The 22482-nt window shown below is 41.6% G+C and overlaps 1 pseudogene; it reads left to right on the top strand.

The window, feature by feature from the left end:
• Positions 1-18813: 18813 nt before the first annotated feature.
• Positions 18814-18932, top strand: LOC148454057 (5S ribosomal RNA; annotated as a pseudogene).
• Positions 18933-22482: the final 3550 nt, after the last annotated feature.

Genomic DNA, 22482 nt, shown 5'->3' with positions numbered 1-22482 from the left:
TTGTCTCTGGAAACTTCATTGTGACCTATGTGTAACAGATTTTTTGGCCTTGCCTTTGACCCTGCATTTTGTTCATTGTACATTAAATTTTAATTAAAACTGCAATACTTTAAATGATCCCAGCAGCTGAACAACCGCCGGATCAAATACTGACAGTGGAAGACTGACGGATAAAAATCCCTACTGGGGCTGGTAACCACCCTAACCCTCCCTTTTCTCTACCCTAACCCTCCCTTAGCAGTGCCTAACCCTAACCTCCCCCTAGTGTCTAACCCCAACACCCCTTCCCGCACACTAAACCTAACTCTCCCGGGGGATGCCTTACCCTAAGATCTCCCTAGTTGTGCCTAACCCTAACCCCCCTTTCCCTAGCCTAACCCTAACCCACCCAGGGGGGTTCCTAACCTAAGTCCCCCTGGGGATTCCTAAACCTAACCCTCCTCCCCCCCTGCGGCTATAACCTATGATACCCGGCTTACCTTCATTCGGTATGCCTGGCATCAGGATTTTGGTGTGGGGCTAATGATAGGCATTGGGAGTTTGATGTCTATCTTTAGTCCCATATCGGGCTTTCAGTGTTGGGATCCCGGCTGCCAGTAACCTGACTACTTCCCCTTAAAATCCTTCTTCCCTGTATCAGTAATTACTCAGTGTGTCTTAATAGATACTGGATCCTGGAAATTGGATCCAGCCACTTTAACTGCAAGTAACTACTCATAGTTACCATGACAGAGAGCCTGATTCCAAGATTTAAGCTAATGCAAACGCAACTGCATGCTCTCACGGATCACAATTGCTAAAATATGCTAATGCCTTCCAAAGCACAGCTGAGTATAAGGATGCCAACTACTGCCTTCTCATATCCATCTGATGACGTACAGTACAACACCACAATCATCGGTATTATCAATGCAGCAGGTAATTCAATTCTGACCAGCCGCAAACACTGCAGATGTCCTGACACACAGAGAGCTCTCATACTTCAAATGACTAATTTATGCACAGCCATGAAACTGCATTTCTATGGTCAGACCTGCCTGCATTTTTCTAACCACCCCCTCGTTACCACCCAAATGCTGACTACCTGTCACTCACTTTGCGAGTGATTCCTGTGTATGAGAGTAATTGCAATGCAATCGATGCACGTGCTGTGTTCCGTGTTCGCGTATATGCAATAGCAAGCAATTGCTCATTCTGCTAAAATATTTGCATTGCGCCTGTTTTTGAATAAGGCCAGAGATCGTGAGTTGTTTTTTTGGCCATTCATTCTTTTACATATCATTCCCACAACCTGAGAAGGACTGAGGGCCTGATTCAGCAAGGAACGCACGGATGCAGACACACGCAATCGGTCAATGGTTTTCCTCTGCGCATGCATCGCAGTGCACATGCATGAACCAACCAGTGCAATGGAGTATGCGTACCCAGGGAGTCCGCAGCCCCAGGGACATTTGATTGACAGGAAGTGCAGTTTGTGGGTGGTGATGAGGGAGTGGTCAGGCAAACCCAGGCGTGCCTGTGCATTTGTACGGAATTTCACGGGGCGTGCATAATTAAGCCCTTGAGGTGGCAGATGCAGCCTGAGGTCTAGTTGCACAAAAGAAGTCTCGATATGTCTGCGGGAGGGTCAGGTCAACCACTATTGTACGTATGGGTCCAATGATTCTCAATGTTACCGATGTTCCCACTGTCTTGCCAGGTATAGAGGATGCAAGTAAAGGGAAGTGGGTGGTATTATGTAGTGCTGGGTATCTGCTTATTCTGCTGTGATTGCCATGCTTATGCATTCATTAGCATATTCTCGCAGCGGCCGGGTGCGTGTGTCTGCATCCGTGTGTTCAATCAGGTCCTGAGTCAGCCCAAACAGAAATAAATCATGGCACACTACTTAAATGCTTCAAGAACATTACTATGTTAGGTTAAGTTGTATCTTAATATATTTGCAACCTTTACTAATAGACATAGAAAAAGATTTTGTACTGTCACTGCAACAACTTGATAATGTAGTAATCACTTGTACTGTAATTACTATAAAGCAGTTACTGTATGTTTATTTTTATCATAAAAACCTATGTGTATATTATGCTTCTGTTTTTTTATTATTATTATTTATTGTCCCAAACGTTGTATCCAGAGAGAGAGAGGGAAGAGAGAAAGTTTATGATGCTAAAATGTCATGTTGGTTGGTTTACATTAATGCCCATTGGGTAGGTCATAACTCAAAATACTATTTGCTACAGATGTTGTTACTGTTGAAATGTTAAGTATGCCTCGAAGCTCTAACAAGAATCATACAAAATAGTTTGTGTTGTAGAAATTCACACTGCAATCTATAAAATAAAATATCACTATACCATTTTTAAGGAATTGAATGGCTTGTGGATATGTTTTTCATACAATAAATTAGTGTAAAAGGTAATAAAGTAAAGAGTGTATATGAATCTCAGCAGCCAAGCATATTGAGTGTAGGATATCTGACCTTTGCATTATATATTCTTGCAAAGGAACTTTTGAAATTTTTCTTACTGACTCGATCAGTGCAAAATCTGGTTTTAATATGCAAATTTGAGTTATCTCCAATACTGTGCTTGGTGCTTTATAAATAAACGCTAATAATTAATTTAGGGCCTGATTCATTATGGATCGCAGCTGCAATTGCAATAGTGATTATGTGCGCAGTCTCACTGCGATAGTATGCTAATTAAGTGCAATCACTATGCCATCATAGCACAACATAAGGACGCCCACTTTACCTTACACATATCCGTAATCCTTAGCAAGACATCAAAACTGTCGGTAGCATCAAGTACCATCACAGCCTCAAGCACACTTACACAAGCTCTGACCTTACTCGGGAATTGCTAAACTCGTCGCACGCTGTGAGTACTCAAGCTGTGTATAGCATTGCAGTGGATAATTTATGAACGCCCATGCAACGGCGCTCAAACGCACAGACACGTCTGCATTTCGCCGACCGCCCCCCCATCACCTCCCACAAATGGCACTTCCTGTCAACAACTCTGTGAAGGGTCTGCGTAGACACTGCGATTGCAGTCCCGATTGCAGTGGCTGCTTCACGCACGTGCACTGCGATGCATGCGCAGAATGCAACAGTCGGACGATTGTTTTCACATCGCAAAAATAACCCGGGATATTGCTGGGTTGACCAGGGTCGAGGTGCAGTGTGAACGCACCACCAAAAAAGTTCTCGGGTTCAACCCTGCAATTGAGCAGGGTTGAACACGGGAACAAGCTGGGTTGAAGTGCAGTGTGAATGGGCCCTACCCGGGTTATGCTAGCCGGGATTCAGCAAACAGCTTGATGATGTTAGCAGCCAGACACACAGGCAGCACACAGCAGACAACAGCAGAGGCAGCTTTCCGGCAGTCTGAAAGGGTTTAATATCACTACTGTCACTACAATGATGGCTATTTGAGTGATGAAGAAGTGAACTGTACACTATGCTGTCAGAAGCAGCATCATGCTCTCATTGGCTGAAATCAAATAGCAGTAAAGCACAAACATTCATGAACTCAGGGATACACAGTGGTAATCCATCAGCTATGATTCATGCAATGCTGTGAACAGTCCCCACCCCTCCTTTTGTTCCTATTTGTGACCTTAATTTTGTGAGTCTGAAAAGGTAAATTTATATGATACAGGGCTGACCCACAGTGGTGGACTGGGCCAGGGGCAGGGTGCCATATGCCCCCTGGGCCTATACAATGTTAATATTGCAATGCAGCCAGGCTGTGAGAGTACTGTCAGGCAGATGATGCTTTAGCTCCGATGGGCAGCTGCCCAACTAGAGAGATCTGAGTAGCAGAGGCTAACAAAAAATGGCTGCCCCTATACCAGGCTACAACAAGATGGTTGCAGTCGACCAATGGAGAGCCAGGTTTCTTTTGCCTGGATCCATAAAGGCTGGAGAGAGGAATAAGGGGGTGAGGCTTATCGGGGAGTCTCTCATGGAAGCGCAGCAGGAACATAAATTTTATGGCACCCAGGGAGGAGAGAGACAGTGATGGCAGAAGTGAGGAGTGCTCCAGAGTGCACCAGGAGTGCTCCAAGAGACCCTGCTTCTTGTCGTCTCTACCTTTTAAAAACCAGGTATCTATCTATCTATCTATCTATCTATCTATCTATCTATCTATCTATCTATATCTTGTATACAAATTATTTGTCAGTGTGGCATAAACTTTGCAAGAGGGGGGTGTTTCGTTCTGTCCAAGTGTGTGAACTTAGGGCCTGACTCAGAGCAGGACGCTCTGACCAGAGCACTCGCTCTGAATCAGGGCCCTCCTACATGAAAATGGAGTGGCCTTATGGAGGCTCGCATAGCTGTGGGTTACCACCCACAGCTTATGCGAGCATCTATGATGATGGTCGCGATGGTCAAGACCATCACGACCATCGGGCTTGCGACGGAGACCCTGTGGTAGGGTCTCGCTGCCGCAAGCCCTGGAGTGATTATGGCTCTATCAGAGCCATAATCACTAGTGATGTCAGTGGGGCCGGCTTCAGATGGTAGGCGTTCCCATGGGAACGCCTCTGTCTGGCAGCCACGCCCCCGGCACACCCACCAAAGGGGGCGTGCTGTCAATCAACATCGACAGCACGCCCCTTTGGTGCGAGACCAGGAGCGACGGAGAGCCCGTCGCTAGCCGGGTGTCGCGCATGCACACGACGGAGCTCCCTCCGTCGTGCGCATGCGCAGTGGGGCAACATCGACCCGCTTGAGAGCGTCCTGCGCTCGCGAGCTGGTCTGAATGACCGCCTTAATTTGTCTGTCTGTATGTACATACTATTGTTCCTACTAGGTACTTTTAGCAGGGCACTACGCCCTGCCCGTTTTGTTATCTGTGAAATGCACCCTGCCCATTTTGTGATTGATGAATTGCGCCCCACCTTCTCCGGGTCAGACACACACACACTATGGGACGGAGTTTTAGGGGAAGGTGGAACAAAGGGCTGGGGTACAGCTGGTCAACCCAGCCTCCAGGAAAAGCACACAATATATGGTATTTGTTTATAGCTCTTTGTCATAACAATTTTAGGTTCATATACTTAATTTGCTATCTAAACCACACGCACCTTATGGAAACCAAGCCACCAGCATTGCCGTCACACCCACTTTTACATTGCATTTGCTAGTAGAAAAACTTGGCCACTTGCTTGTGTCTGCCCCCCAGGCTAAAAATTGCCAGCCAGTCACTGCTGACCCTTGTTCAGTGTGACAAACCCAGGTCAAAGGTGCAGTGTGAAAGGTGTTTGACCTGGCTTCGAAAACCTTGGTCAGAGCCGGGTTTGCAATGTGAAAGGGGTATATGTGTCTCAGAACGTCCATCTCACTTAAGATGTTTGGGCCGCTCCAGCCACATACAAATTCACAGAGGTTCTTTTGGAGATGCCCAGAAAATGGTGGCAACATGTCGCCATTTTTGTAGCCACCCCCTGTTACCTCCCTTAAATGGTCACTACCTGTTACTCACTTTGCAGATAAATCCTCACTGTGTCCACTGGCGGTAATCAATCACCATGCAGTGCAGCTGCGACATGTGCACACTGACAAATAATCACACCACTGTATTTAACATCAACATTGCTTCAGCCTCTGAATAAGACACACCCCCAAGAAACGGAATATTTGCCACCCTCTTCATTGTGTAGTAGCATGATGTGTACTGTTGCAGATGCCTGTTTGGCACTTGGACACATGCAGATAGTGTAGTTTTGGCACAACACATGCATATGCAGACTGCAGGGGTGCACAGATGATACACCTGTGTAAGTCAGGCAAGCAATTAAGTATTATTTGGAAGGGCCCCATAAATTACCTCCCACAAGTCAAACTTGAGGACCTTCATGAAGACAACTCTGAGATAATATCAGAGGTAACAAGCAGGTGGGTCATTAAACCCCTGGACCATACACTTCATTTAAGAAGTGGGCAGCATGCAGGAGACTAGGCTACTCCCTTGAGAGTCCAAAAGAGTCCCCTGAAATTCAGGCCTCCTTTATATACAGGACAGTATATAGATTTGCAAAAGATCTTAATCTGTCTTGATATACCCTGTTTACTTTAAGTTTAGCCTCTTGGCATAGGCAAATGCAGGGGGGTTTCCATCTACCTGGAACCCCCCTCCCCAGCCCACACCATGACCACAATAGAAATAGTAATATAATAGAATTTTACAAGTGCTGCATGTTCTTCTCAGTATCACAAATTAAAAAATTAGCACTACATGTATCAGCTAGTAATAAATAACCTGTGCATCAACTAGGAGATCTGGAAAACATTCACTGTTAGGGATGTGCTGCTATAGAGCCCAATATGTACATACAGGTCCAGGGCAGTGCTAGTTTCTTCTGCTGCTCCCCCAGACTTGCTCCAATGATTTGGAATGGTGCTCACATCCAAAATAAAAGCATTCAGCTCAGGCAGGATGGTCTCATATAATGGCATACTGTAATTGCTGGTCCTGTATATGCTGGAATTATGACACACAAGATACTTTGTATGATGCATATTAAAGCTGGTTAAGTGATAATTATGTCCCCTTCATGGACTGGCCACACTCACTCTAAAATCAAGAATTTGGAAACCCCCCTCTAGAAATCCTGCGTTTGCCACTGCTTGGTGATCAACATGATTGCATCACTGGGATTGCCAGTCTGTCATTGTTAGAGGGAGACCTATAAAACGTTTTAAAGAGAACTAGTGGAGATGTTGCCTAAAGCATCCAATCAATTCTAGCTATCATGTATCTAGTACATTCTATTCAATGAGAACTAGAATCTGATTGTTTGCAAGCTTGAAATAAAGTTGCAATTGCCTATAAATATTTATTTGATGAATATTATATAAGAAGGATATGAGTAATCATATAATAACAAAAAACATTTGGGTCATTTAGTGTGATCATTATTAAGGAATAATAGCTAGTTGAGTAATATATAGAATTGATGAAATGTTCAACTGTATTAACCTAAAATGAAAACTCTAAGAGTTGTATAGATAATTTATCCTGGGTTAATTTGTTTATTAATTTTAGTTAGTGGAACCATAAATTCTTGTTATGGTATGAGGCTCACCATTCTTTCAGATGCTTTTAACCACTAATCACCTTACGGTTATCTGAGAAAAACAGCTGTTACCAATATTTCAGTTATTTTACATATTCTTCATTTTAAGACATTAAAACTTATCTGTTGTTGTGGTTGAAACTGGGACCTGTAAATGACTGATAAAGCTGAGTTTTGAAATTTGTGTCTGATGTAGCATGGTAGTCTGTGGATCCAGGAGAAAGTGCAAGGGGGTGTAAAGGGTAGTGATGTTAGATAATAAGGGTTTTACTGTAGTTCAAGAGCATCCTCCTATAATGAGAGCAAGGAAGTTAGATTAGCTATATATAGGATTTGGTGGATAGGATGGAGATAAAAAATTGTAGTTGATTGTTGTAAATGGAAAAGCTAGGGGCCGAGAGAGTGTGGATGTTTTTAGAAAGTTAGGGTTGTACTATAGGACAAATCTAATGTACATGTAGTTTTGAATATTTTACCATGATATTAGTGATATTGGAGAATAGTACATATACTGTAACAGGGATAGTGGATTATGAGATGAAAGGGAAATTGTTGATTATTGATCCCTGTAACAGGGATAGTGGATTATGGGATGAAAGGGAAATTATTGATTATTGATCCCTGTAACAGGGATAGTGGATTATGGGAGGAAAAGGACATCATTGATTGTGGATAGGTGAGGATGAAATGCTTAACTACCAACAATGACTGGGTATAAAGATAAAACATGTAAAATCATATGATGTAACAGACTATAAATGCTGTAAAAAGACAGTGGCAGGATAAGATGGGGATATTTATGATAGTTGTCGAAATATTTGATAAAAAGCCAGGTATATAGGTGACTCACATAATTATGTTCACCATTTGGTAAACAGCATTAAGCCGCCATCTGCATAGATTCTATTGACATAGCGGAATCTAACAAATGGTTAAGGCTGGAGAAATCATAGATTTCTTTGCCCTTACCCTAAATTGCCATATTTACTGCTATGTCAGAGGGGAATCACCACAGGATCATTTTTGCAGACATTTAACAAGGCAAAATGGTTCTTCTCCAGTTCATAAATATACCCCTTAGCTCAATTATCTCATCTCATAAAAACAGATAAGTACCACAACAGAAAGCTATCATGTGATGACTGAACATTAAAGCCCTAAAGGGAATACATTGTATTAAACTGTGAGAGTATAAACTATCCTAAAATTTACTGGACAGACCAGATAGTTTATTTACATTTATTTCATCAAGTTCTAATTCTAGACATAAATACCCCTATAACCTGAACAACAAGCATTACACCTGAATTACACATGAAACAGGATGTGGTACAAAATGTCAGAAGTCAGAATGTCATCACCAAAATGTTGACATGGTTGCTATACCAAATTGTCATGATGTTGACTTTGTCAATATGTTAACATTGTGCATGTCCACAGTCGGCATGCCAACATAATATTTTAAAATGTTTCTACTGTTAAAGCCCAACCTTAACTCTAAACCTAACACTAACCATAAGCCTATAATGTTGACATTGAGGCTGTCAACATTCAAAGTCTGTGCCTGGAGCTGTTTAGTCCGGACGTTTGGTCTGCTAGCCGAATTTTAATGTAAGCGAGATATTGGCTAATAGCTCAGCTGTTTCTCCACTCTGGGAGCAGTGTAACCATACCCCGCTGAAGAAATCCTTAATGGAAAAAAAAGCATTAGGGTTTTTACTACTGACATCAGACCCCTCGCTTTTAGCAAACAAACATTACTCTTGTGGATCTCCTGTCTCTTCTCCTGCTGCCGCTTTACACTCAGACTTCAGTGCTAGTGTAGATGAATTATACTGCTCCCAGAGTGGAGAAACAGCTGAGCAGTTAGCCGGTATGTCGCTTACATTAAAATTCGGCTAGCAGACCCAATGTCTGGACTAAACAGCTATAGGCACAGGCTTTTCAGCATGGCCCACTGGCTTACCAACTGGTTGCTCAATAGGAGCTACACGCACAAACTAAGGTATAGTGGAACTTCACCACATGCTTAAAAATTTGCACCATAGGACAGTGTTTTTTCCATTTTTATTACATATATATGCTCTACAAGAGCATACAGCTATGGGATTTTTAGTCATTCAGTTTCTACTACCATTCATCATTAGATTAGAAACAATGTTTAATTTCCTATATGCTTGATTCAGTGTGTGTTTTTGCATATACGTACATGTCTATTGCTGTTATTCTTTGAGCTGTAATGATTAACTATTGATTATTACATTATTTATTTTTTCATTTCACACCTAGATTGAATGTACTTTCTACTATAGACCATATGTACATTTGTTCATACAGAACACTAATGAAAGTATATTGGATACTGATTTAAGCACAGTTATTACTTTGTTCTCAAAGTAGATACTCTTTGCACTGTTTTTCTATTTGCTAACTGCAACAGCACACACCCTGAAGCAGCAATCATATTACAGTTGACCAGTGTCTATATTCTTTCACTATCCTTTCAGACATTATAATGTTTAAGGTTAAAAGTTACTATGTATAACTAATATTCAACAAATGTGTCAGATATTATCTAAATAATTTCTTAGGTGGACATAAATAATCTCGTTTTATACATGCGACTAATCAATTGCTTGTACAGTATAAAGACATGTTCAATAAAATCAGAAGTTATGCTGTATGGGTCTGAATAATAATCTATCTTGCAGGCATTAATATTAAGTTGTCCCTTACAGAGACAAGGGAGGCTCCTGCAATTTGTTGCACTTTTATGCTTTGTATCTTAAGTGGAAACTTGATTTTGCATTTGAATACAGGGATCATTATACTAATTGCTTCATTTTAAGAAATATTACTTGAACAAGCATCTTTTGTTGTTAATGACTAATGAGGCATTAATTTTTAGTTTATGAAATAGATCTTATACTGAACTTTAGTTATACACTATTGTATATTAATGGAATTAATTCAAGATATTTACTGTAATTACTGTGGTGCCATAATTTTAATCTAAGTGTTCTACTTATCTGTAGTCTTTATTATTGATTTGGTTATGTTTTGCCTTTTTCTTTAACCATTGCATCCTATTACAGTTGTTGTCTAATTATAATACCACCTTATAAGCACCCTTTATTTTTCTATTCTTTCTACTCTAGGACAATTGTACCCTTTAATTAGGACTATATGCTGATTATTTTTAAGTATGTGTCAGTTTATGTGAACTATTGGCATGTCATTTGCTTTGAACAAATATTTTAGTACATATTATTAAAAGCTAGTTTTTAATACATTTCACACATCATTGAGTGCCCCATGATAGTGTACTTTGGGTCCGATTCAGAGCCGCTTTCACGCGCTGTGCGTTCGCAAGCGGCCCTATGTTCTGCATATGCCCATACGCACGCTTTGTTCTATGCGAGCGCAAAATACACACTGCGATCGCAACCCTCTCGCTCGGCCAGCAAAAGCAGCCCAGGGTAATGAGTGACAGGAGAGGCCATTTGTGGGTGGTAACAGGGGCAGGACACTAATAACGGGGGGTTGGAGATGTGACTGCAGGCGTGCCTGAGTGTTTCAATGCCATTTTAAAGGCGTGCATAATTTACAGGCAGCGTCATAGGACACGTCACTTGCCTTTTTTTAACTGATTTCCTCGCAATGCTTGTGGTAGGGTAAAGCAACTGCAAGCACTGTGTTAGCATCTGATGGTGCTCGATGTACCAATGTTTTAATACACTTCCTGGAGATGACGTGTGCTGGTGGGCGGCTCTGCCTGTGCGATTGGGCGTACACTCAGACAAAGTGGCCACTTGCTAAGACATGGTGGGCATACTTATGATTTGGCGAGCGTTCGGTTCCCGTGGCATCACTTTGAAAAATTTGCATACACATCCAGTGAGCGTACGCAGATAGTGAGCGGGTCTGAATCAGGCCCTTTGCCATTTATGGCCATTTTGCTGCAAGTCTCAGAGTTTACTCTTGGATGGACCTCCACTCAGATACTCAGTTAAGGGCTCTTTAACTCTACTGTGTATGCCATACATACCAAACATATGGTATACAGTATGTGTGGATATATAAAGAGATTGAACATTTAGCCTGTGCTTAGAGTCTAAACACCATTTTTTTTTCATGTCAGTGGGTCCTTTCAGCTGTCCAAGGATGGTGCAATGAGCATCCAGATAACTGTCAGTCTTCACATAGAATTCTTAAATGGTGTTATAAATAGCTACTGATTATCTGCTCCAACAGGTTGACAGCAGAACACTATGAACTTTTTCTCTGACAGAGGGCCTGATTCAGCTTGGATCGCTACTGCAATCGCAGCTGTGAAATGATGCTAATGAATGCAATCGCAAAGCCGTCACACAGCCAGCATAGGTAAGCCCACTACTGCTATCTCACATTCATAATACCTTGCAATACCTTGCAATACCTTCCTGCGCAAACATCGAGTGACAACGGCCCCTCACGCAATATTACAGCAGGTCTGACCTGCCACAGAAACTGCAAGTCTTGTTGAATGCAGTGAGTACTCAAGCTGCATATGCCGTCTCAGTGACTAATTTATGCACGCCCAAGAAATGGCATTCAAATGAACAAGGCACGCTTGCATTTCTCCGACCACTCCCCGTCACTGCCTCCAAATGCTCACAACCTGTCACTCACTCTGCGATGGCTTTTATTCTGCTTGAGTAATTGCAAAGCAATCACAATGCTATCCCACGAACGTGCACTGCGCTGCATACGCATGTGCAGTACGCACCATCGACTGATCTGTGTACTCTGTTGCAATCCATGCTGAATCAGGCCCAAAGGACTGTACATGTTGCTTACAGCTAAGGAGCTTCTTATATGTTAAACTAAGTTTTGAGATCGATAAAGGAATGGTAAAATACTTCAAGTACTATTGTGATGTCCTCAGATTACCATTTGAAAGTTTTTGTTCCCAGTGGACATTTTATAACACATGGTAATCGGTAAAGAAATATCAAATAATTGAGTAAAAAGATATGCATAACCAGATTTATAAGGTTATATAAACAAACAGCAGTTGATTATCAAATAACAAAACAATGGTAGAAATACAGGGCCTGATTCAGAGCCGCTCGTAAGCGGCTGCTCGTTCGCTTCGAGCGATGTTCGCACATCTGCGTATGCGTATGGGTCGTAATGTGCATGCGCCAACCAGTCATTGTGGTCAGAAATCGAGCGCTCGCAATATAGCGAGTGCCTGCTAATTTGAGTGACAGGATGAGGTGTTTGTGGGTGGTAACAGGGGAAGGTGCTTGAAAACGGGGAGTGGAGATCCGAACGCAGGCGTGCCAAAAGGTCAAAACGGTCGTTTTAAGGGTGTGCATAATTAACAAAGCAGCGTCATCGACCACGTCACTTGGTTGTTTCTTAGCCTGAACTTTTCGCATGATTGCGGTAGGAAAATCCTACCACAAGCACTGCGAGCAGTTCAGATGCCTTTCGATGTACTCAATTAATCAAATAAATAGTGGAGATGATGTAGGATGCGAGCGGCCAGGGGGCGCCTTTACAAAATAGCGAACGCATGTTTCGTTCGCTCGCTCAGACATAGAGGCGTCAACAGACCACAAAGAGCGAGCGCTCAATTTAAATAGCCGGCCCCTTTTTCTGAACGAGCGAGCGCAAATAGCGTCCGGCTCTGAATCAGGCCCACAGTCTATTGGTGCATTAACACTCAATTTATACAGTATGTGGTCAAATATGTCCTTCAGATCTTCATCTGGGATTTGCTTCATTTTGATAATGGATGGTCACACCTTCAGACATCTAAACACAGGTGCATGTTGTTTCACTGCCTTAGATACATCCCTCATTCTTCCTTCTGGCAAATTCTCTTCTTACCACTTCCCTAGGAACACACTCTTCATATACTATACTTTTGTTGATCAGCTATCCTGTGCCCATCTCACACTGCCTATTCTTGGCATGTGGTTTGCTCACACCATATATGGTACTTCTACTACCATCTGTTTCTTATGAACTCACTGCACCTAGGTCTCTCAATGTTCTGTTTGACCTAACAGTTGCCCATTCTCTAAAAATAAACTGTTACGATTTGCAGTTACCAGATAATATTGTGCTGTTCTCATGTGTTCATTAATTACTGTCTGTCTGGGTGCAGTATCAGATGCATACTAATTAATTGCCCTGTCTGTGCACAGGCTAAGTGCACTAATCTGTCATTAGGGAGGCTTGCAAGGCTTGCTCTGATTGGGCCCTGTATATGTTAAATTGCAGCCAGCCCTTCACTCCATGCCAGTGATAGCATTCACATGTTTCCAGTTGTGGTCAGCCTCCTGAGTATTCCAGTTGAGCTCCAGTACTCCTGTTTGTATTCCAGTCACTTGCCATTTGTGTCATCCAGGTGGCACAGTCCGTATACCAGCTACTTGCCATTTGTGTCACCCAGGCAGCACAGTCTGTATACCAGCTACTAGCTTTTTGTGTCATCCAGGCAGCACAGATCGCACACCTGCATCCTGAGTGCATTATTCCACATGCTGCTGCTTCTGTCAACCCATCGGCACAGGCTGCACTCCAGTATCCAGTGTGCGCCTTCTAGTGTACTACCGCCAGTGTCATCCTGGCAGCACTAGGCACACCTCAGTGTCTGACTGTGCTATCTTGTGTACTGCCACCAGTATCATCCCGGCGGCACTTGGCACACCTCAGCATCCAGAATACGCAATCTTGCATTTCACCGCTAGTCACATCTCGGCGGCATTTAGTGAATCCCAGAATCATCTTGCCAAGCATTCCAGCCCTCAAGGCTCCATCTCAGCTCAAAGGCTGCATCTCGGCCCAAAGGCTGCATCAAGCCAAGATTACCAGCCCTCAAGGCTGTTACACAGCCTAAAGGCTGCATCTCGGCCTAAAGGCTGCATCAAGCCAGGATTACCAGCCCTCAAGGCTGCTAAACATCCTGAAGGCTGCTACTCAGCCACACAACTCTTTGACTATTACATTCCTGCCCTCAAGACTGTGCTGGACTAAGCTCCTAGGTAATCATCCCTATCAATTCTGACATTATCACTGGCCCAAAAAAGTAATTACTTTTGATTTCTCATGGAGCCTGGGCAGAAACCTTGTGCAAATTCTGGCAGCCCATATTCTGAACTTTTGAGAAAGCTGTAAGCTTTACTTTAAACTCAGACCTCAGTCTTCAGGTTCCAAAGTTCAGCGAGTCACGGTAGTGATCTCTCTTTTACAGGGATACCCCCAAACTCGGGCCTTCGGTCTTCCTTCCTCTTCAACTGCCCTACAGACTGTGGATGCCTTTTTCTCTGCTCTGGGGTTGCTTTATGATGACCCAGACAATTTGGCCATGGCAGAGTCTAGCCTTCAGTCTCTTAAACAGGAGAACAGGGCAGTGGAGGATTATATTATGAAGTTCCGGAAGTATGCCATAGACTCGGGATGGAATGATCCTGCTCTTTGGAGTCAGTTCCGATGGTGCTTTTCAGATCAGATAAAGGACATACTGGTCCAACATCCCTCCGCAGATACTCTAGATGATCTTATCAGTTTGACAATCTGCATCGACCGATGCCTCCGAGAGTGCAGGTTGGAGAAGAATCTGCCTCCACAAATCCTCGTTCTCCCCTTTGGATGCCTGCTGGTGAACAGGAGGAACCCATGCAATTGGAGGCTTTTTGTCTTCCTGTTGAAGAGAGATGAAGAAGATGCACCTTGGGACTGTGCATGTATTGTGGGGGTAAGGGTCATTTGGCTCAACTTTGTCCCATCAAGTTGGGAAAAGGCAAGGTCTACGTGCTAGTGGAGAGTTACATCTAGGCCTTGCATCCATCTCTCTTAATTATTCAGTTATTTTCCCTACTATACTCAAGTCTGCTTTTGGCCAGGTCGCTGTATCAGCCTTCATTGATAGCGGAGCAGCAGAGAACTTCATGGACTTATAATTTTTTGAGACCTTGGGGCTTTCACCAGAACCTTTGAGCACCTTGGTCGCAGTAGTTTAACTAGATGGCAAGGATCTGTCTTCAGTTCCCATTTCCTACCAGACGCCTCCTATACAGTTAACCATTGCAGCGCTTCATAGAGAAGAACTGTTCTTTCTCCTCCTACAATGCCCATTGGCTCCCATGGTACTGGGCTCTCTGTGGCTAAAAAGCATAGTCCCGTTATCCACTGGCAAACTGGAGAGATTCTAAAATGGGGATCCTCTTGTCTCGCTCATTGTTTGTCTTGTCCAGTTCATCTTGCTGTTGTCATTGTGTCTGAGACTTCCATGATCCCCACTCCTTATAGTGACCTTTCAGAGGTGTTTTCTAAAAAGTAGGCCTATGTTCTTCGATTTTGCCATCGACTTGATACCTGATCCCAGACTACCCACAGGTAGGGTATATGTCTTGTCAGTTCCCGAGACTAAAGCAATGCATGAATATATCCAAGACGCTCTTGAGGAAGGATTTATTCAGCCATCCAAGTATCCAGTAGGTGATGGCTTATTTTTTGTTAAAAAAAGATGGATCTCTCTGACCCTGCATTGGATTTTAGAGGACTGAACAAGATCACCATTAAGAATGCCTACCCCTTACTGCTCATCTCAGTTCTATTTGATAATCTACGAGAAGCCTCAATCTTCTCAAAGATTGATTTACAATCTTATCTGCATTTGGAAAGGAGATGAATGGAAGATGGCTTTTAATGCTCATTCAAGGCATTTCGAATATCTGGTTATGCCCTTTGGTCTCTCCAATGCCCAACCATCTTCCAGGACTTTATCAATAAGGTCTTGAGGGATTTTCTGGGGGTCTTTGCTGTTGTTTATTTGGATGACATCCTTTTTTTTCCAAGTCATTGGATAAAATTCACTCTAAAAACAAATTCAAATACCTAGGAGGTAATTTGAACTGACAAGAGAAATGTGACATAAATGAAATCAGGGAATGGGAGGATGTGATCATTAAGCCCTCTGACAAAGGAGGACATATTGTTATTTGGCCAAAAAGTATGTATATCATGGAGGCTCAAAGACAATCGGATGATATAAATTGCTATCTGGGAACACCTCAACCCTATGGAGAAATTTAAGAATCTCTTTAATAGGATATTGGAACATGCACCACAAAACAATATCATAACGAAGCATGAATACCAATACTTCTATACTGAACATCCCAAAGTACCAACCTTTTACATGCTACCTAAGGTAAACAAAAATCTCTATAACCTCCCAGGGAGACCAATTGTCTCAGGTATAGGAGGCTTATCAGAAAAAGCCAGTACCTTTGTAGATATTCATCTTAGAAAACATGTACCAGCTTTACCATCGTACATACGTGATACTGCTGACGTACTCCTGAAACTCCATGATGTTGTTATGGAAGACACATATACTGGCAAGCTTGGATGTGGAGGTTCTCTACACCAGTATTGAACACAAACTGGGGATGGAAGCAGTAAAATACTTCCTGACGATGGAAGGCATGAATGAATTCCATGAATTTATTTTGCAACTTTTACACTTTATTCTTCATCAAAATTTGTTCACTTTTAATAACCAATTATATTGGCAGGTGAGGGGTACAGCAATGGGGGCAGCCTGTGCCCCCACCATTGCCAATCTATTCCTTGGTTAGTGGGAAAAGGAGGTAGTATTTCATGAGAGGAATGATCAGTTTGATGTGATATATTAACGATATCCTGATCATATGGGATGGCAGCAAAGAGAAGCTGCTAGAGTTCATCAATATACTGAACATCAACAATCTGAACTTAAAATTGACATATGACATCCACATGGAAAGGATAACATTTTTAGATCTGGCAATTTACAAAGATCATAACAACATGCTAGCCACAGAACTACAGACAGCAACCAATAGCCTCCTACACAGATCCAGTGCTCATTTTCCACCTACAGGCAATAACATTCCTAGAGGTGAATTTCTTAGGTTGAGACACAATTGTTCGGAGGACAAAATCTACAAGGAGAAAAGTGTTGAATTGGCCATGCGACTCAAGGAAAGAGGCTATAGTAATAGACTCATCAAGAAAGCCCAGATATCCCTACATAATACCAAAAGGGAATCCTTGATATTTCAAATGAAAAGTAAGAAATCTGAAAGTTCTGATATAAGATTTGTGGGCAATTATTGTCAAGAGTGTAAGAAAATACAGGAATCCATTAACAGACATTTGCCCATACTATTATTAGACCTGGATCTTGCAACAAAGCTTAAAAGAAGGTATCTTTGAGCTGGAGGCATTCACCAAACCTACAGGATCATTTAGTCAAAAGTCACTTTTCCAATACTAAAATAAGTAAACCTAAAATCAAGGGAACTTACCCATGTGGCTCATGCAAAGCCTGCAATTACTTCACTAAAGTGAACCACATCCAGGATAAGGATGGAATAATGATTCCACAGGAAGATTACATCAATTGTAACACCTGAGGCTTGATATACTGCATCTCATGTACTTGTAACATGATATATATGGGTATGACTAAAAGGCCATTGAAAACCAGAATACTGGAACATGTAGGAAATGTAAGGAATGCTAGTTTGGATATTGCAAAGATGAAACAGATTACATCTGTTGCAAGTCATTTTCATACCAAACATCCAGAGAAAGGTAAGGCCATGAGATTCTTTGGCCTGGAAAGAATAAAACTGGGCATCAGGGGTGGAGACATCACAAGAAAACTTTTGAAAAAAGAATGCCAATGGATTTTCAGGTTGGGGAGTGTAGCACCCAGGGATTTGAATGAACAAAATAATTATGGAATCTTTTTACCATCATGATAATAATTTTGAGTATCATAAGACTAATTTTATCTCAGTCACTAAATTCTTTTAAATTAAAATTTCTCATATATTTTCACATTTCTTTCACTGTTTTTATAACACAAACACACACACACACACACATATATATATATATATATATATATATATATATAAATTATATATATTTTTCACATGTTTCTTACTTCTACCACATATTGACCTTTTCTATGACCTCTTCGGGGGTCCTAGGGTATCAATATTTCTCTTCTTTGTTTCTTTGTCACATGATTTTTGTTATTTCCTAACTTATAATTCTTATATTTTGTTAAAAATGTGCACATCTTCGATCACATAACTGGTTATTGAATTTTTTCACATTATACCTAAACGTAGGGATGATATATCCCTATTTTTTGGTCATACATTATTATAAGCACTTGTATATCAATGGAGATTTGTGTAGTATGTTATGTGTTTTAAAATGGTTTTGGTTAAACTGGTTCTTTGTATTATCCCAATTGATTATTTAATTGAGTGGAGGTGCATCCAGATGATATGGGACTATAATAACATAAGTGTTTTACTCTTATAAAACAAGTCTTTATATTTATATTAATTCTTCCAAAGATGCCCCTTTATTGCTATTGCTGTATAAGGACTTAAGGAAGTCCTTAGATCTGAAGGAGCTCACACTAAAATCATTTTGACTCTGATATTTAATATATGACTTTCAGACATGTCCTTTACCCAAAAGGAATTATTAATTATCAGAATATAAATTAATATCACATATCAGAATATATCTATACCTTTTTCTGATCCCTTCATAGGGACTGGTGTCAGGATCCACAAGTAGTTATCTTTAGATCAGGTGTATTCTTATTTAATCACTCTCTCATTCGGTCCGACTACATACCTTGCAATGTCTTACATCTACAGCTATACCACTCGGGACATGCCCAATCTCATCTGATCCTGGAAGCTATGCAGTGTTGGGCCTGGTCAGTACTCAGATGGGAGACCATCCGGGAATACCAGGTGCAGTAGGTGATATTTCACAAGGGTGCTCATCGGTTAACATAATACGTAAAGCAGAAGTGATTTTTCTTCCTTCCATTTGATGTCCTATACAACACATACCTGAGTTAGGTCTGTTCACTGTATCGGAACACACAGACTGAAAAGGATTTTGTGGTTATAGGGTCGCAACTCGTTTTTGTCTCGATTGTTCTATCTTCATTCATACTGTCCTGAATCATCCATCTTTGGATATTATCATTCATACTGTCCTGATTCACCCATATTTGAATAGGAATTTAGGCCATTTAATTTCAATTGATTTATTCTCAATAGGAAAACCTTTTTGAAATGACAAAAGGAGATATACGATTCCTTACTCATATACCTAAGTATCTCTCTTTCCTCACTCACATCTTAATTCTTCACTCTCTCATTCGATCTGTCAGTGTTCCCTGCAATGCTTATATAGCATCAGGGAATCGGTTAACACTATACACAAACAGCAGAAGTGACTTTACCTTTCTTCTCATTTGTGTCCCATACAACACATACCCAAGTGAGGTCCATTCACTGTAATGTTACACACGGACTAAAAAGGTTTTTGTGGTTATAGGCTTGCAACTCGTTTATATATGTCTTTTATCATATGCCAGTAATACAACTGGATATTAGCCTGTGTGACAGCATGTAGATTAGTGATTATGTCACCTTAAATATAAGAATGACCCTGAATTTACAAATGCCCAATACTTGATTCTCCTATCAATATAGAATAAGCACACCAGAGGGTTAATATTCTAGTCTTCCTTTTATATTGATATATTTATATTTACCATATGACAATCTTACAATTAAATTACTCTACCTTCTTTAATAAAAACATAGGGTAATAGGACTGTTGAATAATAGAGTTATAATTATGAGATCATACGCAAATGTACAATTACTGTAGAATTGCATTATTATCTTGTGTTTAGAAGATTTACTTAGGAGTTAAGGAGGTGGTTAATCATGCCGAAACAACTCACTCCCATGACAATGGGGGAATCCTGATGATGAACAGGATAAACAGGAACTGTTCCCATGACAACCTTCCCTTGTCCCTCCCATCTCACGAATGAAAGTAGAGTGGCAGAGATTTTCTAATCATGCAGCCAATAAAGAAGCTGCCGTCTGATAGCTCTAACTATCGGCACCTTGTTTGAGAAAGCCCAAACGGCAAAACACGTGTCACAGGTCACGTGAGTATCAGCTGTGTCCAGCTGATCTCCCGGCCGGCGCCTGACTAGCCCCGCTGCACATCGCGGTGGCACCACTCAGGAACTGTGAGTATCAGCTGTTCCCAGCTGACCCCCTGGCAGGTGTCTACACAGCCCCAGTGTATGCTGCGGGGATATTGCACAGACATCACGCACATCCCATTTTTTTGCTCTCTAGTTTGTTTCTCCTGTGACACTCGTGTTTTCAATTTATATATTATATGTATTCTGAGTGTTTTTGGCTACTTTGTGAGCCCAAATATTCCTTGACACCCTAGGAGCACCCCTCTTTTGCCCTAGTAATACAGTTGCAGTAATATATTTCATCAATGGTTTAATACACCAATTAATTGCTTGATATACTTATTGATGAGAATTTCTGTATATGTTAGGTGTAGAGCCATAATAGGCTTGGATAATCTTAGAGAGTCATTTGTCTACTTCACACAGGATTGACAAGTGGGGATATTGGTGCTGATTTAACCTGTCTGGTGCACTAATAATAATACCCTAATATCATAACTGAAAACTGTATAATTATGATGTATTAAATAAATAACTAAATAAGGGTTTGCACATGTAATAAAGGGTCACAAACTCAGACACCGGCTATTTAATACAGCTTGTGCATATGGACGGCTCATATTGCTACTTAATATTATTTATTGTCACAAGCATATTTAATATTTTACCTTATTTTCCACTGCTAACAGCAGGGTATGAGATATACTAAAATACTGTATAGTGATTATACTCCTGAATGTGCCGCGGCTATATTTTGAAGTATTTGAGCCGGGGTTCAAATATCTTTTATTTTCCTTGGTTTACCGCGCTGCAGTTATATATGGTACATAATACTGTGGTGCTGATTATATTTTTATAATGTATATGTTGTGGTCTGTTTTTTCATTTTATGTCTTGTTTTAGTCTTTCTAAGTGCATATGAAATAAAGTTATGTTTTAAAATATTATAAGAAATATATACTAAGAGTGCCCCCACAAAGGGGTTTCTTTCTGTTATCCTACTTTATAGGATAATTTTTTTCTAGGTATACACTGCTCTACTCCAGGGGAGCACCACCAACTAAGTAATGAGATAAGGGTGCTTTCTCCCTTAAGACAATGTGACAGATGTTGGTTTTCTGATTTCTATAGACTGTATGAAATCTTGTGCGGAGTCTTCTTTTTTTTTCTCTATATGATGGTTTCTCTACGTTGGAGAATATCTGGAGGGCATGTATTCAGGAAGCCGACGGTCTCAATGCCAACCACCAACTTCCTGACTGTCAAATCCTGGCAAGGTACTAATGACAGGCATCAAAAACCCTTTGATGCCTGTCATTAGACCTACACCGGGAACCCAATACCCGGCATAGCGAACAAAGGTGAGCTGGGCACAGACAGCCTCCAGATCCCAGCAACATTCCAGCTTTCTGCCTAGTGTCACCTCCTGCCTCATGTTGTCTCCAGCCACCTGTGTCTCTCTAGACCCAAATCAACTTCAGCTCCCTATGTTATCTCCAGCCTCATTCCCCATGTCCCATCTAGCCTCCTGCAATTCTCAAGACCCCTGCCCTGTGTAGCCTCCAGCTCTGTTTCACATCCAGCTCACTGTGTTATTCAAGCCTACTACTTCATGTCATTCTAGCCTCCTGATCCATGTCACCTCCTGTCCCATGTCACTTGATATTTCTGGCTTATGTCACTCAAGCCTCTGCCACCCCTGTTTTTCCAGCCTTTTGACCCCCCATTCCTCTGCCCCCTGTCATTAAAGCCTCCTGCATCATCTTTAAAGTCTCCTGCCCTGTCTTTACTTCCAGCCTCCTACCCCCACTGTCTTTTCCTGTCTGTGCCCACTCTGTGTATTTCCAACCTCTACCCTGGTCTTACCAGCTTCCTGTAGAACTGCTGCCTGCATGGTCCTTTCTGCAGGGCTGATGGCTCTTCTTTGCGGCAGGAAGTGTGACCTGTTGTCACAATGTTGCATTCTGGCTCCTGGCAGTCCTGGTGTTACAAGGAAAAGTAACGCCACTGACCCCCATAGTCATGCTCAGGGTGCAGTTCCTGAACAATGGCATTGGGTTCTAAGTAGATGAGCGGTACGGCATACTGGCTTGCATATTCTTAACGTTATGCCGTACTGGACAGTTCTGGGGTATCACAATACTTACACCTTTTTCACTGTACACACTCAGTTATATTGTTGTATCCCCTTCTATGCAAACATAGTATATACACTTACACTAACACAGATCTGTAACTCAGCACAGGGACAAGCAGTGAGTGACGTATGTTGCTCTACAGCAGCCAACCGGTTAACT

Source organism: Taudactylus pleione, unplaced genomic scaffold (assembly GCF_031769625.1).
Source record: "Taudactylus pleione unplaced genomic scaffold, aTauple2 ptg001032l, whole genome shotgun sequence".
Lineage (NCBI taxonomy): Eukaryota > Metazoa > Chordata > Amphibia > Anura > Myobatrachidae > Taudactylus > Taudactylus pleione.
The sequence above is the reverse complement of the archived record's forward strand: the minus strand, read 5'-3'. Positions and strand labels throughout refer to the sequence as shown.